At 45.2% G+C, this 21,756-nt stretch overlaps 2 protein-coding genes across 3 annotated transcripts in view; one reads left to right on the forward strand and one right to left on the reverse strand.

Annotated features, from left to right (window-relative positions):
- The window catches only part of LOC142664720 (uncharacterized), a 28,189-nt gene extending 17,732 nt beyond the window's left edge, over positions 1-10,457 (reverse strand). The window contains exon 1 of the mRNA XM_075844009.1: positions 10,284-10,457. The gene's annotated coding sequence lies outside the window, so the exon portion shown is untranslated. The remainder of the gene's footprint in view (positions 1-10,283) is intronic.
- The window catches only part of LOC142664662 (uncharacterized), a 429,232-nt gene that overhangs the window by 282,938 nt on the left and 124,538 nt on the right, over positions 1-21,756 (forward strand). The gene's annotated exons all lie outside the window — the stretch shown is intronic.

Consider the following 21,756-nt stretch of genomic DNA (forward strand, 5'->3'; position numbering starts at 1 on the left):
CCCTAAATTACATGTTCGCTTTATTCTGCGGGTCGATACGATTACGGCGATACAAAATTTATATAGTTTTTTTATGTATTGCGGCTTTTGCACAATAAAATAACTTTTTTTATAAAATCATTTGTTTTCAGTGTCGACATATTCTAAGACCCATAACTTTATTATTTTTGCGAGCACAAAGCGGTGTCCGGGATTATTTTTTGCGGGACGGATTGCCGTTTTTCTTAGTACTATTTTGGAGTAAATGTGACTTTTTGATCACTTTTTATAGCATTTTTTGGAAGGAGATGTGACCTAAAAACAAAGATTCTGGCGCTGTTTTTCATGTTTTTTTTTTACCGCGTTCACCGTGCGGGATAAATTACATAATAGTTTTGTAGTTTGGGTCGTTACGGGCGCGGTGATACCAATTCTGTATAGTTTTTTTAATTTTTACGGTTTTTCCCATAATAAAAGACTTACTATGGGAAAAAAGTCAGTTTAGCTTTATTTTTATTTGAAACGTGTGTGTTTTTATTGTTTTACCACATTTTTATTATCTTTTTTTAACTTTTCTGACTTGTCCCACTAGGGGACATGAGGGCCTGATGCCCGGATCGCTACTCTAATACACTGCACTACATACGTAGTGCAGTGTATTAGCGCTGTCAGTTATTCACTGACAGCAAGCCCATGATGACGCGCCGCAGGCGGGTCCTCATCGGCTCCCGTACAAGGCAGACTCGGACGCCATTTTCTGGCGTCCGATTGCCACAGCAACCCAGCAATATTGAGCGCAGCATCTGAGGGGTTAATCTGACGGATCGGTGAATAGCTCCGGTCCGGGCAGTTACAGGAGGGTGCCAGCTGTATAATACAGCTGTCACCCCGCGGTGATGGTGCCGGCTCTGCTTCTGAGCCCGCACCATCATCGCGCCGTAACTGTACTGCGCTTTGCGGGAACACCTTCGCGGCAGCGCCGTATAAATACGGCGGATGTCGGGAAGGGGTTAAGTTCAATGGGAAAGTCAAGTTTCGCAACAAACGCCATTGTTCCCAGAATGCTCTGCGGCTCCGCCGCGTGTTCACAGCAACGCTGCAGGTTACACATATATAGAAAAGGTGTCATGTGACCCCTGCAGCCAATCACAGGCCGGAGAGGTCACATGTCATTATAGGGGTCACCTGGACACAGCCGGAAGAGCAGGGACGTGTTGCTATGGTAACGCTGGGAGAGGTGAGGATCGGCCTTGTTGTATTTCTGTAGTAGATATTCGGGAGGATTATACGTCCACCATTTGGGGTGAATATTCGGGGTGACTTCCTTGCGTGTTGTGGGTCGTATTCGCTACGTGTGAACATTCCCTTAAACCGCACGGTGAACGACATTAACAAGAAACTTATAAAAGTCAGTGAATAAGTTGGAGAAAGTTGATCCAGCGCTGCAGGTATGTGATTAAAAAGGAACGTATTCCCAATTTTATTGTATCAAACGATTAAAAATTCGATGTCAGGTGCATATGGGCATCAAGGCAGTATTAGGTGGATATTAAGCGCCTACGCGTTTCAAGCACGGCAAGTGCTCTTAGTCATGGCATCCATTCACTCCTCAGGACGCAGATACAGTTGAAGCCAATGCTGAAGCAGGGAACCGTCAGCTCCGTGCTTCAGCATTAGTACAGAAGACTTCTCGGGCACAGCGCTACTTTAAGTGTTGAGCCCAGGGAAGTCCTTAACGTCACTGTCATATATGGAGAGGGATGTCAGTGGCTCCTCCTGGAGCCGAATCCCCAGCCACAGCGCGGCCGACGCTTTGGCCGGGGATTCCGCTCCTTGGGGGGAGTACCAATGGCTACAGAGGGGAGTAGCGCTATAAGCAGGGAGTGTGGCACTATCTATATGGGCACTGGCACTAGGGGTAGCTAAAGGGGCATTATACTGTATGGGGGCAGCTATGGGCCATTATACTGTATGGGGGCAGCTATGGGCCATTATACTGTATGGGGCCATTATACTGTATGGGGGCAGTTATGGATTATACTGTATGGGGGCAGCTATGGGGGCATTATACAGTATGGGGCATTATATAGTATGCGGGCATTATACTGTATGGGGCAGCTATGGGGCATCTTACTGTGCGGGGGCCTTATACTGTGCGGGGGCCATTACACTGTGCGGGGGCCATTACACTGTGCGGGGGCCATTACACTGTGCGGGGGCCATTACACTGTACGGGGGCCATTACACTGTACGGGGGCCATTACACTGTACGGGGGCCATTACACTGTACGGGGGCCATTACACTGTACGGGCGCCATTAAACTGTACGGGGGCCATTACACTGTACGGGGACATTACACTGTACGGGGACATTACACTGTACGGGGACATTATACTGTATGATGGCAGCTATGGGGGCATTATACTGTGTGGGGACATTACACTGTATGGGGACATTATACTGTATGGGGGGCATTACACTGTATGGGGGCATTATACTGTATGGGGACATTATACTGTATGGGGGGCATTACACTGTATGGTAGCATTATACTGTATGGGGACATTATACTGTATGGGGCATTATACTGTATGGGGGCATTATACTGTATGGGGGCATTATACTGTATGGGGGCATTATACTGTATGGGGGCATTATACTGTATGGGGGCAGCTATGGGGGCATTATACTGTATGGGGACATTATGCCGTATGGGGGCATTATGCCGTATGGGGGCAATTATGCCGTATGGGGGGCAATTATGCCGTATGGGGGGCATTATGCCGTATGGGGGGCATTATGCCGTATGGGGGGCATTATGCCGTATGGGGGGCATTATGCCGTATGGGGGGCATTATACCGTATGGGGGGCATTATACCGTATGGGGGCAGCTACGGGGGCATTATACTGTACGGGGGCATTATACTGTACGGGGGCATTATACTGTACGGGGGCATTATACTGTACGGGGGCATTATACTGTACGGGGGCATTATGCTGTACGGGGGACATTATGCTGTACGGGGGACATTATGCTGTACGGGGGACATTATGCTGTACGGGGGACATTATGCTGTACGGGGGACATTATGCTGTACGGGGGACATTATGCTGTACGGGGGACATTATGCTGTACGGGGGACATTATGCTGTACGGGGGACATTATGCTGTACGGGGGACATTATGCTGTACGGGGGACATTATGCTGTACGGGGGGCATTATGCTGTATGGGGGCATTATGCTGTATGGGGGCATTATGCTGTATGGGGGCATTATGCTGTATGGGGGCATTATGCTGTATGGGGGCATTATGCTGTATGGGGGCATTATGCTGTATGGGGGCATTATGCTGTATGGGGGCATTATGCTGTATGGGGGCATTATGCTGTATGCGGGCGCCATCACACTGTACGGGCGCCATTACACTGTACGGGCGCCATTACACTGTACGGGCGCCATTACACTGTACGGGCGCCATTACACTGTACGGGGGCATTACACTGTACGGGGGCATTACACTGTATGGGGGGCATTATACTGTATGGGGGGCATTATACTGTATGGGGGGCATTATACTGTATGGGGGCAGCTAAGGGGGCATTATACTGTATGGGGGCATTATACTGTATGGGGGCAGCTAAGGGGGCATTATACTGTATGGGGGCATTATACTGTATGGGGGCAGCTAAGGGGGCATTATACTGTATGGGGACATTATGCTGTATGGGGGACATTATGCTGTATGGGGGCATTATACTGTATGGGGCAGCTAAGGGGACATTATACTGTATGGGGGCATTATACTGTATGGGGGCATTATACTGTATGGGAGCAGCTATGGGGGCATTATACTGTATGGGGGCATTATACTGTGGGGGGGCATTATACTGTACGGGGGGCATTATACTGTACGGGGGGCATTATGCTGTACGGGGGGCATTATGCTGTACGGGGGGCATTATGCTGTACGGGGGGCATTATGCTGTACGGGGGGCATTATACTGTACGGGGGGCATTATACTGTACGGGGGCATTATACTGTACGGGGGCATTATACTGTACGGGGGCATTATACTGTACGGGGGCATTATACTGTACGGGGGCATTATACTGTACGGGGGCATTATACTGTATGGGGGCATTATACTGTACGGGGGCATTATACTGTATGGGGGCAGCTAAGGGGGCATTATACTGTACGGGGGGCATTATACTGTACGGAGGGCATTATGCTGTACGGGGGGCATTATACTGTACGGGGGACATTATACTGTACGGGGGACATTATACTGTACGGGGGACATTATACTGTACGGGGGACATTATACTGTACGGGGGACATTATGCTGTACGGGGGCATTATACTGTACGGGGGCATTATACTGTACGGGGGCATTATACTGTACGGGGGCATTATACTGTACGGGGGCATTATACTGTATGGGGGCAGCTAAGGGGGCATTATACTGTATGGGGGGGCATTATACTGTACGGGGGACATTATGCTGTACGGGGACATTATGCTGTACGGGGACATTATGCTGTACGGGGGCATTATGCTGTACGGGGGCATTATGCTGTACGGGGGCATTATGCTGTACGGGGGCATTATGCTGTACGGGGGGCATTATACTGTATGGGGGGCATTATGCTGTATGGGGGCAGCTAAGGGGGCATTATACTGTATGGGGGGGCATTATACTGTACGGGGGGCATTATGCTGTACGGGGGCATTATACTGTACGGGGGACATTATACTGTACGGGGGACATTATACTGTACGGGGGACATTATACTGTACGGGGGACATTATACTGTACGGGGGACATTATACTGTATGGGGGCAGCTAAGGGGGCATTATACTGTATGGGGGGGCATTATACTGTACGGGGGGCATTATGCTGTACGGGGGCATTATGCTGTACGGGGGCATTATGCTGTACGGGGGACATTATACTGTACGGGGGACATTATACTGTACGGGGGACATTATACTGTACGGGGGACATTATACTGTACGGGGGCATTATACTGTATGGGGGCAGCTAAGGGGGCATTATACTGTATGGGGGGGCATTATACTCTACGGGGGGCATTATGCTGTACGGGGGGCATTATGCTGTACGGGGGGCATTATGCTGTACGGGGGGCATTATACTGTACGGGGGGCATTATACTGTACGGGGGCATTATACTGTACGGGGGCATTATACTGTACGGGGGCATTATACTGTACGGGGGCATTATACTGTACGGGGGCATTATACTGTACGGGGGCATTATACTGTACGGGGGCATTATACTGTACGGGGGCATTATACTGTACGGGGGCATTATACTGTACGGGGGCATTATACTGTACGGGGGCATTATACTGTACGGGGGCATTATACTGTACGGGGGCATTATACTGTACAGGGGCATTATACTGTACGGGGGCATTATACTGTACGGGGGCATTATACTGTACGGGGGCATTATACTGTATGGGGGCAGCTAAGGGGGCATTATACTGTATGGGGGGCATTATACTGTACGGGGGGCATTATACTGTACGGAGGGCATTATACTGTACGGGGGGCATTATGCTGTACGGGGGCATTATGCTGTACGGGGGCATTATGCTGTACGGGGGCATTATGCTGTACGGGGGCATTATGCTGTATGGGGGCATTATACTGTATGGGGGCAGCTAAGGGGGCATTATACTGTATGGGGGCATTATACTGTATGGGGGCAGCTAAGGGGGCATTATACTGTATGGGGGCATTATACTCTGTGGGGGCATTATACTGTGTGGGGGCATTATACTGTGTGGGGGCAGCAAGGGGGCATTATACTGTATGGGGGCATTATACTGTATGGGGACATTATACTGTATGGGGACATTATACTGTATGGGGACATTATACTGTATGGGGACATTATATTGTATGGGGACATTATATTGTATGGGGGCAGCTAAGGGGGCATTATACTGTATGGGGGCATTATACTGTATGGGGGCATTATACTGTATGGGGCATTATACTGTATGGGGCATTATACTGTATGGGGCATTATACTGTACGGGGGCATTATACTGTACGGGGGCATTATACTGTATGGGGACATTATACTGTATGGTAGCATTATACTGTATGGGGCATTATACTGTATGGGGCATTATACTGTATGGGGCATTATACTGTATGGGGCATTATACTGTATGGGGCATTATACTGTATGGGGCATTATACTGTATGGGGCATTATACAGTATGGGGCATTATACAGTATGGGGGGCATTATACAGTATGGGGGGCATTATACTGTATGGGGGCATTATACTGTATGGGGGCATTATACTGTATGGGGGCATTATACTGTATGGGGGCAGCTAAGGGGGCATTATACTGTACGGGGGGCATTATACTGTACGGGGGGCATTATACTGTACGGGGGGCATTATACTGTACGGGGGGCATTATACTGTACGGGGGCATTATACTGTACGGGGCATTATACTGTATGGGGGCAGCTAAGGGGGCATTATACTGTATGGGGGGGCATTATACTGTACGGGGACATTATGCCGTACGGGGGGCATTATACCGTACGGGGGGCATTATACCGTACGGGGGACATTATACCGTACGGGGGACATTATACCGTACGGGGGACATTATACCGTACGGGGGACATTATACCGTACGGGGGACATTATACCGTACGGGGGACATTATACCGTACGGGGGCATTATACCGTACGGGGGCATTATACCGTACGGGGGCATTATACCGTACGGGGGCATTATACCGTGTGGGGCATTATACCGTGTGGGGCATTATACCGTATGGGGGTATTATACCGTATGGGGACATTATACTGTATGGGGACATTATACTGTATGGGACATTATACTGTATGGGGCCATTATACTGTATGGGGACATTATACTGTATGGGGCATTATACTGTATGGGGCATTATACTGTATGGGGCATTATACTGTATGGGGCATTATACTGTATGGGGGCATTATACTGTATGGGGACATTATACTGTATGGGGACATTATACTGTATGGGGGCATTATACTGTATGGTGGCATTATACTGTATGGGGCATTATACTGTATGGGGCATTATACTGTATGGGGCATTATACTGTATGGGGACATTATACTGTATGGGGACATTATACTGTATGGGGACATTATACTGTATGGGGACATTATACTGTATGGGGACATTATACTGTATGGGGACATTATACTGTATGGGGGCATTATACTGTATGGGGGCATTATACTGTATGGGGGCATTATACTGTATGGGGGCATTATACTGTATGGGGGCATTATACTGTATGGTGCATTATACTGTATGGGGACATTATACTGTATGGGGACATTATACTGTATGGGGACATTATACTGTATGGGGCATTATACTGTATGGGGGCATTATACTGTATGGGGGCATTATGCTGTATGGGGGCATTATGCTGTATGGGGGGCATTATACTGTATGGGGGGCATTATACTGTATGGGGGCATTATACTGTATGGGGGCATTATACTGTATGGGGGCATTATACTGTATGGGGGCATTATACTGTATGGGGGCATTATACTGTATGGGGACATTATACTGTATGGGGCATTATACTGTATGGGGCATTATACTGTATGGGGGCATTATACTGTATGGGGGCATTATACTGTATGGGGGCATTATACTGTATGGGGGCATTATACTGTATGGGGGCATTATACTGTATGGGGGCATTATACTGTATGGGGGCATTATACTGTATGGGGACATTATACTGTATGGGGGCATTATACTGTATGGGGGCATTATACTGTATGGGGGCATTATACTGTATGGGGGCATTATACTGTATGGGGACATTATACTGTACGGGGACATTATACTGTACGGGGACATTATACTGTACGGGGACATTATAATGTACGGGGGCATTATACTGTATGGGGGCATTATACTGTATGGGGGCATTATACTGTATGGGGGCATTATACTGTATGGGGGCATTATACTGTATGGGGGCATTATACTGTATGGGGGCATTATACTGTATGGGGGCATTATACTGTATGGGGGCATTATACTGTATGGGGCATTATACTGTATGGGGACATTATACTGTATGGGGACATTATACTGTATGGGGACATTATACTGTATGGGGACATTATACTGTATGGGGCATTATACTGTATGGGGCATTATACTGTATGGGGACATTATACTGTATGGGGCATTATACTGTATGGGGACATTATACTGTATGGGGCATTATACTGTATGGGGCATTATACTGTATGGGGCATTATACTGTATGGGGCATTATACTGTATGGGGCATTATACTGTATGGGGCATTATACTGTATGGGGCATTATACTGTATGGGGGCATTATACTGTATGGGGGCATTATACTGTGTGGGGCATTATACTGTATGGGGGCATTATACTGTATGGGGGCATTATACTGTATGGGGGCATTATACTGTATGGGGCATTATACTGTATGGGGGCATTATACTGTATGGGGACATTATACTGTATGGTGGCATTATACTGTATGGGGGCATTATACTGTATGGGGCATTATACTGTATGGGGACATTATACTGTATGGGGGCATTATACTGTATGGTGCATTACACTGTATGGGGACATTATACTGTATGGGGACATTATACTGTATGGGGCATTATACTGTATGGGGGCATTATACTGTATGGGGGCATTATACTGTATGGGGGCATTATACTGTATGGGGGGCATTATACTGTATGGGGGGCATTATACTGTATGGGGGGCATTATACTGTATGGGGGCATTATACTGTATGGGACATTATACTGTATGGGGCATTATACTGTATGGGGACATTATACTGTATGGGGCATTATACTGTATGGGGCATTATACTGTATGGGGCATTATACTGTATGGGGCATTATACTGTATGGGGCATTATACTGTATGGGGCATTATACTGTATGGGGCATTATACTGTATGGGGCATTATACTGTATGGGGGCATTATACTGTATGGGGGCATTATACTGTGTGGGGCATTATACTGTATGGGGGCATTATACTGTATGGGGGCATTATACTGTATGGGGGGCATTATACTGTATGGGGGCATTATACTGTATGGGGGCATTATACTGTATGGGGACATTATACTGTATGGGGGCATTATACTGTATGGGGACATTATACTGTATGGGGACATTATACTGTATGGGGGCATTATACTGTATGGGGACATTATACTGTATGGGGGCATTATACTGTATGGGGACATTATACTGTATGGGGACATTATACTGTATGGGGCATTATACTGTATGGGGGCATTATACTGTATGGGGGCATTATACTGTATGGGGGCATTATACTGTATGGAGGCATTATACTGTATGGGGGGCATTATACTGTATGGGACATTATACTGTATGGGGACATTATACTGTATGGGGGCATTATACTGTATGGGGGCATTATACTGTATGGGGACATTATACTGTATGGGGACATTATACTGTATGGGGGCATTATACTGTATGGAGGCATTATAATGTATGGGGCATTATACTGTATGGGGGTATTATACTGTATGGTGACATTATACTGTATGGTAGCATTATACTGTATGGGAGCATTATACTGTATGGGGGCATTACACTGTATGAGGGCATTATTCTGTATGGGGGCATTATACTGTATGGGGGCATTATACTGTATGGAGGCATTATAATGTATGGGGGCATTATACTGTATGGGGACATTATACTGTATGGGGGCATTATACTGTATGGGGGTATTATACTGTATGGGGGTATTATACTGTATGGGGGCATTATACTGTATGGGGGCATTATACTGTATGGGACATTATACTGTATGGGGGCATTATACTGTATGGGGACATTATACTGTATGGGGACATTATACTGTATGGGGACATTATACTGTATGGGGACATTATACTGTACGGGGGCATTATACTGTATGGGGGCATTATACTGTATGGGGGCATTATACTGTATGGGGGCAGATATGGGGACATTATACTGTATGGGGGCTGAATCGGGTGTGTATGGGCGGAGATTGGGCTGGATTAGAGGTGTGGTTTACGCGCGCCGCATCGGTTGTCCGTCTTTACGCTATGTGAAAGTTGGGAGGTCGTGAACCTAATATTACGTCATTACAAAATACGACTCGTCCCCCAAAACATCAGAGCACTACAAAGACCAGAAATAACAACTTACCCCAAAGAGGCCAGCACTGGAGGGGTTAAATCACGGCTAGGCGTCCAGTAGGCGTGGTCACTCAATGATTGACAGCTCTCTGTATACACACTCATACAGGGGTAACAGAGAGACCACCCGACCAGCGGTACTCTCTAACTTATACACGGCAATAGCGGAAGGACATGTGATGACGTCACCTCCACGTGACCGGAAGCAGGAGGGGCGGAGCCTATAAAGTGGAGGAGAAGTGGATGAAGGACCTGTGATATCAAATTCACGTGACCGCTGCATCAGGGGGCGTGACTTAGAAGTGTACAGAAATGGTGAAGGAGCTGTGATGATCGGAGCTAAGCCGTGCGAAATATAATGGGTTGTGGCTAAAGGACCTGTGGTGACGTCAACACCATGTGATCAATGTTGAAGGGGCGGAGCTGATCAGTGGGGAGGAGACGTGAGGGATGACGGACTTGTGATGTTGATCACGTGACATGACGGGAGGGTCTATGTGAGGGGGCGGGGCTCCTGTGCTGTGTGGAGAAGGGATGATGATCACGTGACGTTATATAACAGTCTGGACATGCTGGGAGTTGTAGTTCTCTCTTATACCTCCTCCCTGTAATGTCCTCTGATATCCCATAATAACAGCCTGGACATGCTGGGAGTTGTAGTCCTCTCCTCTTACATCTCCTCCTGTAATGTCCTCTGATATCCCATAATAACAGTCTGGACATGCTGGGAGTTGTAGTTCTCTCCTCTTATACTCCTCCCTGTGATGTCCTCTGATATCCCATAATAACAGTCTGGACATGCTGGGAGTTGTAGTCCTCTCTTATACCTCCTCATATAATGTCCTCTGATATCCCATAATAACAGCCTGGACATGCTGGGAGTTGTAGTCCTCTCTTATACCTCCTCCTGTAATGTCCTCTGATATCCCATAGTAACAGCCTGGACATGCTGGGAGTTGTAGTTCTCTCCTCTTATATCTCCTCCTGTAATGTCCTCTGATATCCCATAATAACAGTCTGGACATGCTGGGAGTTGTAGTCCTCTCCACTTATATCTCCTCCTGTAATGTCCTCTGATATCACATAATAACAGTCTGGACATGCTGGGAGTTGTAGTTCTCTCTTATACCTCCTCCTGTAATGTCCTCTGATATCCCATAATAACAGTCTGGACATGCTGGGAGTTGTAGTCCTCTCATCTTATATCTCCTCCTGTAATGTCCTCTGATATCCCATAATAACCAGCCTGGACATGCTGGGAGTTGTAGTCCTCTTCTCTTATACCTCCTCCTGTAATGTCCTCTGATATCCCATAATAACAGTCTGGACATGCTGGGAGTTGTAGTTCTCTCTTATACCTCTTCCCTGTAATGTACTCGTATATCACATAATAAAAGTCTGGACATGCTGGGAGTTGTAGTTCTTTCCTCTTATACCTCCTCCCTGTAATGTCCTCTGATATCACATAATAACAGTCTAAACATGCTGGGAGTTGTAGTTCTCTCCTCTTATACCTCCTCCCTGTAATGTCCTCTGATATCACATAATAACAGTCTAAACATGCTGGGAGTTGTAGTTCTCTCCTCTTATAACTCCTCCCTGTAATGTCCTCTAATATCCCATAATAATAGTCTGGACATGCTGGGAGTTGTAGTTCTCTCCTCTTATATCTCCTCCTGTAATGTCCTCTGATATCCCATAATAACAGTCTGGACATGCTGGGAGTTGTAGTTCTCTCCTCTTATACCTCCTCCTGTAATGCCCTCTGATATCCCATAATAACAGTCTGGACATGCTGGGAGTTGTAGTTCTCTCCTCTTATACCTCCTCCCTGTAATGTCCTCTGATATCACATAATAACAGTCTGGACATGCTGGGAGTTGTAGTTCTCTCCTCTTATATCTCCTCCTGTAATGTCCTCTGATATCACGTAATAACAATCTGGGCATGCTGGGAGTTGTAGTTCTCTCTTAGACCCCTCCCTGTAATGTCCTCTGATATCACATAATAACAGCCTGGACATGCTGGGAGTTGTAGTTCTCTCCTCTTATACCTCCTCCTGTAATGTCCTCTGATATCACATAATAACAGCCTGGGCATGCTGGGAGTTGTAGTTCTCTCTTATACCTCCTCCTGTAATGTCTTCTGATATCACATAATAACAGCCTGGACACGCTGGGAGTTGTAGTTCTCTCCTCTTATATCTCCCCCTGTAATGTTCCCTGATATCACATAATAACAGCCTGGACATGCTGGGAGTTGTAGTTCTCTCCTCTTATATCTCCTCCTGTAATGTCCTCTGATATCCCATAATAACAGTCTGGACATGCTGGGAGTTGTAGTTCTCTCCTCTTATACCTCCTCCTGTAATGTCCTCTGATATCCCATAATAACAGTCTGGACATGCTGGGAGTTGTAGTTCTCTCCTCTTATACCTCCTCCTGTAATGTCCTCTGATATCACATAATAACAGTCTGGACATGCTGGGAGTTGTAGTTCTCTCCTCTTATACCTCCTCCTGTAATGTACTTTGATATCACATAATAACAGTCTGGACATGCTGGGAGTTGTAGTCCTCTCCTCTTATACCTCCTCCTGTAATATCCTCTGATATCCCATAATAACAGTCTGGACATGCTGGGAGTTATAGTCCTCTTCTCTTATATATCCTCCTGTAATGTCCTTTGATATCCCATAATAACAGTCTGGACATGCTGGGGGTTGTAGTTCTCTCCTCTTATACCTCCTCCCTGTAATATCGTCTGATATCCCATAATAACAGTCTGGACATGCTGGGAGTTGTAGTCCTCTACTCTTATATATCCTTCTGTAATGTCCTCTGATATCACATAATAACAGTCTGGACATGCTGGGAGTTGTAGTCCTCTCCTCTTATATATCCTCCTGTAATGTCCTCTGATATCCCATAATAACAGCCTGGACATGCTGGGAGTTGTAGTTCTCTCCTCTTATATCTCCTCCTGTAATGTCCTCTGATATCTCATAATAACAGTCTGGACATGCTGGAAGTTGTAGTTCTCTCCTCTTATACCTCCTCCTGTAATGTCCTCTGATATCCCATAATAACAGTCTGGACATGCTGGGAGTTGTAGTTCTCTCCTCTTATACCTCCTCCTGTAATGTCCTCTGATATCACATAATAACAGTCTGGACATGCTGGGAGTTGTAGTTCTCTCCTCTTATACCTCCTCCTGTAATGTACTTTGATATCACATAATAACAGTCTGGACATGCTGGGAGTTGTAGTCCTCTCCTCTTATACCTCCTCCTGTAATGTCCTCTGATATCCCATAATAACAGTCTGGACATGCTGGGAGTTGTAGTCCTCTTCTCTTATATATCCTCCTGTAATGTCCTTTGATATCCCATAATAACAGTCTGGACATGCTGGGGGTTGTAGTTCTCTCCTCTTATACCTCCTCCCTGTAATGTCCTCTGATATCACATAATAACAGTCTGGACATGCTGGGAGTTGTAGTTCTCTCCTCTTATACCTCCTGTAATGTCCTCTGATATCACATAATAACAGTCTGGACATGCTGGGAGTTGTAGTTCTCTCTTCTTATACCTCCTCCTGTAATGTCCTCTGATATCACATAATAACAGTCTGGACATGCTGTGAGTTGTAGTCCTCTCCTCTTATATCTTCTCCCTGTAATGTCCTCTGATATCACATAATAACAGCCTGGACATGCTGGGAGTTGTAGTTCTCTCTTATACCACCTCCCTGTAATGTCTTCTGATCTCAAATAATAACAGCCTGGACATGCTGGGAGTTGTAGTCCTTTCCACTTATATCTCCTCCCTGTAATGTCCTCTGATATCACATAATAACAGTCTGGACATGCTGGGAGCTGTAGTCCTCTCCTCATACTCCTCCCTGTAATGTCCTCTGATATCACATAACAGCCTGGACATGCTGGGAGTTGTAGTTCTCTCCTCTTATATATCCTCCTGTAATGTCCTCTTATATCAAATAATAACAGCCTGGACATCCTGGGAGTTGTAGTTCTCTCCTCTTATACCTCGTCCTGTAATGTCCTCTGATATCCCATAATAACAGTCTGGACATGCTGGGAGTTGTAGTTCTCTCCTCTTATACCTCCTCCCTGTAATGTCCTCTGATATCCCATAATAACAGTCTGGACATGCTGGGAGTTGTAGTCCTCTCCTCTTATACCTCCTCCTGTAATGTCCTCTGATATCACATAATAACAGCCTGGACATGCTGGGAGTTGTAGTCCTCTCCTCTTATATCTCCTCCCTGTAATGTCTTCTGATATCAAATAATAACAGCCTGGACATGCTGGAAGTTGTAGTTCTCTCCTCTTATATCTCCTCCCTGTAATGTCTTCTGATATCCCATAATAACAGCCTGGACATGCTGGGAGTTGTAGTCCTCTCCTCTTACATCTCCTCCTGTAATGTCCTCTGATATCCCATAATAACAGTCTGGACATGCTGGGAGTTGTAGTTCTCTCCTCTTATACCTCCTCCTGTAATGTCCTCTGATATCCCATAATAGCAGTCTGGACATGCTGGGAGTTGTAGTTCTCTTCTCTTATATATCCTCCTGTAATGTCCTTTGATATCCCATAATAACAGTCTGGACATGCTGGGGGTTGTAGTTCTCTCCTCTTATACCTCCTCCCTGTAATATCGTCTGATATCCCATAATAACAGTCTGGACATGCTGGGGGTTGTAGTTCTCTCCTCTTATACCTCCTCCTGTAATGTACTTTGATATCACATAATAACAGTCTGGACATGCTGGGAGTTGTAGTCCTCTCCTCTTATACCTCCTCCTGTAATATCCTCTGATATCCCATAATAACAGTCTGGACATGCTGGGAGTTATAGTCCTCTTCTCTTATATATCCTCCTGTAATGTCCTTTGATATCCCATAATAACAGTCTGGACATGCTGGGGGTTGTAGTTCTCTCCTCTTATACCTCCTCCCTGTAATATCGTCTGATATCCCATAATAACAGTCTGGACATGCTGGGAGTTGTAGTCCTCTACTCTTATATATCCTTCTGTAATGTCCTCTGATATCACATAATAACAGTCTGGACATGCTGGGAGTTGTAGTCCTCTCCTCTTATATATCCTCCTGTAATGTCCTCTGATATCCCATAATAACAGCCTGGACATGCTGGGAGTTGTAGTTCTCTCCTCTTATATCTCCTCCTGTAATGTCCTCTGATATCTCATAATAACAGTCTGGACATGCTGGAAGTTGTAGTTCTCTCCTCTTATACCTCCTCCTGTAATGTCCTCTGATATCCCATAATAACAGTCTGGACATGCTGGGAGTTGTAGTTCTCTCCTCTTATACCTCCTCCTGTAATGTCCTCTGATATCACATAATAACAGTCTGGACATGCTGGGAGTTGTAGTTCTCTCCTCTTATACCTCCTCCTGTAATGTACTTTGATATCACATAATAACAGTCTGGACATGCTGGGAGTTGTAGTCCTCTCCTCTTATACCTCCTCCTGTAATGTCCTCTGATATCCCATAATAACAGTCTGGACATGCTGGGAGTTGTAGTCCTCTTCTCTTATATATCCTCCTGTAATGTCCTTTGATATCCCATAATAACAGTCTGGACATGCTGGGGGTTGTAGTTCTCTCCTCTTATACCTCCTCCCTGTAATGTCCTCTGATATCACATAATAACAGTCTGGACATGCTGGGAGTTGTAGTTCTCTCCTCTTATACCTCCTGTAATGTCCTCTGATATCACATAATAACAGTCTGGACATGCTGGGAGTTGTAGTTCTCTCTTCTTATACCTCCTCCTGTAATGTCCTCTGATATCACATAATAACAGTCTGGACATGCTGTGAGTTGTAGTCCTCTCCTCTTATATCTTCTCCCTGTAATGTCCTCTGATATCACATAATAACAGCCTGGACATGCTGGGAGTTGTAGTTCTCTCTTATACCACCTCCCTGTAATGTCTTCTGATCTCAAATAATAACAGCCTGGACATGCTGGGAGTTGTAGTCCTTTCCACTTATATCTCCTCCCTGTAATGTCCTCTGATATCACATAATAACAGTCTGGACATGCTGGGAGCTGTAGTCCTCTCCTCATACTCCTCCCTGTAATGTCCTCTGATATCACATAACAGCCTGGACATGCTGGGAGTTGTAGTTCTCTCCTCTTATATATCCTCCTGTAATGTCCTCTTATATCAAATAATAACAGCCTGGACATCCTGGGAGTTGTAGTTCTCTCCTCTTATACCTCGTCCTGTAATGTCCTCTGATATCCCATAATAACAGTCTGGACATGCTGGGAGTTGTAGTTCTCTCCTCTTATACCTCCTCCCTGTAATGTCCTCTGATATCCCATAATAACAGTCTGGACATGCTGGGAGTTGTAGTCCTCTCCTCTTATACCTCCTCCTGTAATGTCCTCTGATATCACATAATAACAGCCTGGACATGCTGGGAGTTGTAGTCCTCTCCTCTTATATCTCCTCCCTGTAATGTCTTCTGATATCAAATAATAACAGCCTGGACATGCTGGAAGTTGTAGTTCTCTCCTCTTATATCTCCTCCCTGTAATGTCTTCTGATATCCCATAATAACAGCCTGGACATGCTGGGAGTTGTAGTCCTCTCCTCTTACATCTCCTCCTGTAATGTCCTCTGATATCCCATAATAACAGTCTGGACATGCTGGGAGTTGTAGTTCTCTCCTCTTATACCTCCTCCTGTAATGTCCTCTGATATCCCATAATAGCAGTCTGGACATGCTGGGAGTTGTAGTTCTCTTCTCTTATATATCCTCCTGTAATGTCCTTTGATATCCCATAATAACAGTCTGGACATGCTGGGGGTTGTAGTTCTCTCCTCTTATACCTCCTCCCTGTAATATCGTCTGATATCCCATAATAACAGTCTGGACATGCTGGGGGTTGTAGTTCTCTCCTCTTATACCTCCTCCCTGTAATATCGTCTGATATCCCATAATAACAGTCTGGACATGCTGGGAGTTGTGGTCCTCTACTCTTATATATCCTTCTGTAATGTCCTCTGATATCACATAATAACAGTCTGGACATGCTGGGAGTTGTAGTCCTCTCCTCTTATATATCCTCCTGTAATGTCCTCTGATATCCCATAATAACAGCCTGGACATGCTGGGAGTTGTAGTTCTCTCCTCTTATATCTCCTCCTGTAATGTCCTCTGATATCTCATAATAACAGTCTGGACATGCTGGAAGTTGTAGTTCTCTCCTCTTATACCTCCTCCTGTAATGTCCTCTGATATCCCATAATAACAGTCTGGACATGCTGGGAGTTGTAGTTCTCTCCTCTTATACCTCCTCCTGTAATGTCCTCTGATATCCCATAATAACAGCCTGGACATGCTGGGAGTTGTAGTTCTCTCCTCTTATATCTCCTCCTGTAATGTCCTCTGATATCCCATAATAACAGTCTGGACATGCTGGGAGTTGTAGTCCTCTCATCTTATATCTCCTCCTGTAATGTCCTCTGATATCACATAATAACAGTCTGGACATGCTGGGAGTTGTAGTTCTCTCCTCTTATATCTCCTCCTGTAATGTCCTCTGATATCACGTAATAACAATCTTGGCATGCTGGGAGTTGTAGTTCTCTCTTAGACCCCTCCCTGTAATGTCTTCTGATATCACATAATAACAGCCTGGACATGCTGGGAGTTGTAGTTCTCTCCTCTTATACCTCCTCCTGTAATGTCCTCTGATATCACATAATAACAGCCTGGGCATGCTGGGAGTTGTAGTTCTCTCTTATACCTCCTCCTGTAATGTCTTCTGATATCACATAATAACAGCCTGGACACGCTGGGAGTTGTAGTCCTCTCCTCTTATATCTCCTCCTGTAATGTCCTCTGATATCCCATAATAACAGTCTGGACATGCTGGGAGTTGTAGTTCTCTCCTCTTATACCTCCTCCTGTAATGTCCTCTGATATCCCATAATAACAGTCTGGACATGCTGGGAGTTGTAGTTCTCTCCTCTTATACCTCCTCCTGTAATGTCCTCTGATATCACATAATAACAGTCTGGACATGCTGGGAGTTGTAGTTCTCTCCTCTTATACCTCCTCCTGTAATGTACTTTGATATCACATAATAACAGTCTGGACATGCTGGGAGTTGTAGTCCTCTCCTCTTATACCTCCTCCTGTAATGTCCTCTGATATCCCATAATAACAGTCTGGACATGCTGGGAGTTATAGTCCTCTTCTCTTATATATCCTCCTGTAATGTCCTTTGATATCCCATAATAACAGTCTGGACATGCTGGGGGTTGTAGTTCTCTCCTCTTATACCTCCTCCCTGTAATATCGTCTGATATCCCATAATAACAGTCTGGACATGCTGGGAGTTGTAGTCCTCTCCTCTTATATATCCTCCTGTAATGTCCTCTGATATCACATAATAACAGTCTGGACATGCTGGGAGTTGTAGTCCTCTCCTCTTATACCTCCTCCCTGTAATATCGTATTATATCCCATAATAACAGTCTGGACATGCTGGGAGTTGTAGTTCTCTCATACCTCCTCCCTGTAATGTCCTCTGATATCCCATAATAACAGTCTGGACATGCTGGAAGTTGTAGTTCTCTCCTCTTATACCTCCTCCTGTAATGTCCTCTGATATCCCATAATAACAGTCTGGACATGCTGGGAGTTGTAGTTCTCTCCTCTTATACCTCCTCCTGTAATGTCCTCTGATATCATATAATAACAGTCTGGACATGCTGGGAGTTGTAGTTCTCTCCTCTTATACCTCCTCCTGTAATGTACTTTGATATCACATAATAACAGTCTGGACATGCTGGGAGTTGTAGTCCTCTCCTCTTATACCTCCTCCTGTAATGTCCTCTGATATCCCATAATAACAGTCTGGACATGCTGGGAGTTGTAGTCCTCTTCTCTTATATATCCTCCTGTAATGTCCTTTGATATCCCATAATAACAGTCTGGACATGCTGGGGGTTGTAGTTCTCTCCTCTTATACCTCCTCCCTGTAATGTCCTCTGATATCACATAATAACAGTCTGGACATGCTGGGAGTTGTAGTTCTCTCCTCTTATACCTCCTGTAATGTCCTCTGATATCACATAATAACAGTCTGGACATGCTGGGAGTTGTAGTTCTCTCTTCTTATACCTCCTCCTGTAATGTCCTCTGATATCACATAATAACAGTCTGGACATGCTGTGAGTTGTAGTCCTCTCCTCTTATACCTTCTCCCTGTAATGTCCTCTGATATCACATAATAACAGCCTGGACATGCTGGGAGTTGTAGTTCTCTCTTATACCACCTCCCTGTAATGTCTTCTGATCTCAAATAATAACAGCCTGGACATGCTGGGAGTTGTAGTCCTTTCCACTTATATCTCCTCCCTGTAATGTCCTCTGATATCACATAATAACAGTCTGGACATGCTGGGAGCTGTAGTCCTCTCCTCATACTCCTCCCTGTAATGTCCTCTGATATCACATAACAGCCTGGACATGCTGGGAGTTGTAGTTCTCTCCTCTTATATATCCTCCTGTAATGTCCTCTTATATCAAATAATAACAGCCTGGACATGCTGGGAGTTGTAGTTCTCTCCTCTTATACCTCGTCCTGTAATGTCCTCTGATATCACATAATAACAGTCTGGACATGCTGGGAGTTGTAGTTCTCTCCTCTTATACCTCCTCCTGTAATTTCCTCTGATATCCCATAATAACAGGCTGGACATTCTGGGAGTTGTAGTTCTCTCTTATACCCTTCCCTGTAATGTCCTCTGATATCACATAATAACAGCCTGGACATGCTGGGAGTTGTAGTTCTCTCCTCTTATACCTCCTTTGTAATGTCCTCTGATATCATATAATAACAGTCTGGACATGCTGGGAGTTGTAGTTCTCTCCTCTTATACCTCCTCCTGTAATGTACTTTGATATCACATAATAACAGTCTGGACATGCTGGGAGTTGTAGTCCTCTCCTCTTATACCTCCTCCTGTAATGTCCTCTGATATCCCATAATAACAGTCTGGACATGCTGGGAGTTGTAGTCCTCTTCTCTTATATATCCTCCTGTAATGTCCTTTGATATCCCATAATAACAGTCTGGACATGCTGGGGGTTGTAGTTCTCTCCTCTTATACCTCCTCCCTGTAATGTCCTCTGATATCACATAATAACAGTCTGGACATGCTGGGAGTTGTAGTTCTCTCCTCTTATACCTCCTGTAATGTCCTCTGATATCACATAATAACAGTCTGGACATGCTGGGAGTTGTAGTTCTCTCTTCTTATACCTCCTCCTGTAATGTCCTCTGATATCACATAATAACAGTCTGGACATGCTGTGAGTTGTAGTCCTCTCCTCTTATACCTTCTCCCTGTAATGTCCTCTGATATCACATAATAACAGCCTGGACATGCTGGGAGTTGTAGTTCTCTCTTATACCACCTCCCTGTAATGTCTTCTGATCTCAAATAATAACAGCCTGGACATGCTGGGAGTTGTAGTCCTTTCCACTTATATCTCCTCCCTGTAATGTCCTCTGATATCACATAATAACAGTCTGGACATGCTGGGAGCTGTAGTCCTCTCCTCATACTCCTCCCTGTAATGTCCTCTGATATCACATAACAGCCTGGACATGCTGGGAGTTGTAGTTCTCTCCTCTTATATATCCTCCTGTAATGTCCTCTTATATCAAATAATAACAGCCTGGACATGCTGGGAGTTGTAGTTCTCTCCTCTTATACCTCGTCCTGTAATGTCCTCTGATATCACATAATAACAGTCTGGACATGCTGGGAGTTGTAGTTCTCTCCTCTTATACCTCCTCCTGTAATTTCCTCTGATATCCCATAATAACAGGCTGGACATTCTGGGAGTTGTAGTTCTCTCTTATACCCTTCCCTGTAATGTCCTCTGATATCACATAATAACAGTCTGGACATGCTGGGAGTTGTAGTTCTCTCCTCTTATACCTCCTTTGTAATGTCCTCTGATATCACATAATAACAGTCTGGACATGCTGAGAGTTGTAGTTCTCTCCTCTTATATCTCCTCCCTGTAATGTCCTCTGATATCACATAATAACAGTCTGGACATGCTGGGAGTTGTAGTTCTCTCCTCTTATACCTCCTCCTGTATTGTCCTCTGATATCACATAATAACAGTCTGGACATGCTGGGAGTTGTAATTCTCTCCTCTTATATCTCCTGTAATGTCCTCTGATATCCCATAATAACAGCCTGGACATGCTGGGAGTTGTAGTCCTCTCGTCTTATACCGCCTCCCTGTAATGTCCTCTGATATCTCATAATAACAGCCTGGACATGCTGGGAGTTGTAGTTCTCTCCTCTTATACCTCCTCCTGTAATATCCTCCGATAACCCATCGTAACAGTCTGGACATGCTGGGAGTTGTAGTTCTCTCCTCTT

The sequence above is a fragment of the Rhinoderma darwinii genome, chromosome 1, assembly GCF_050947455.1.
Source record: "Rhinoderma darwinii isolate aRhiDar2 chromosome 1, aRhiDar2.hap1, whole genome shotgun sequence".
Lineage (NCBI taxonomy): Eukaryota > Metazoa > Chordata > Amphibia > Anura > Rhinodermatidae > Rhinoderma > Rhinoderma darwinii.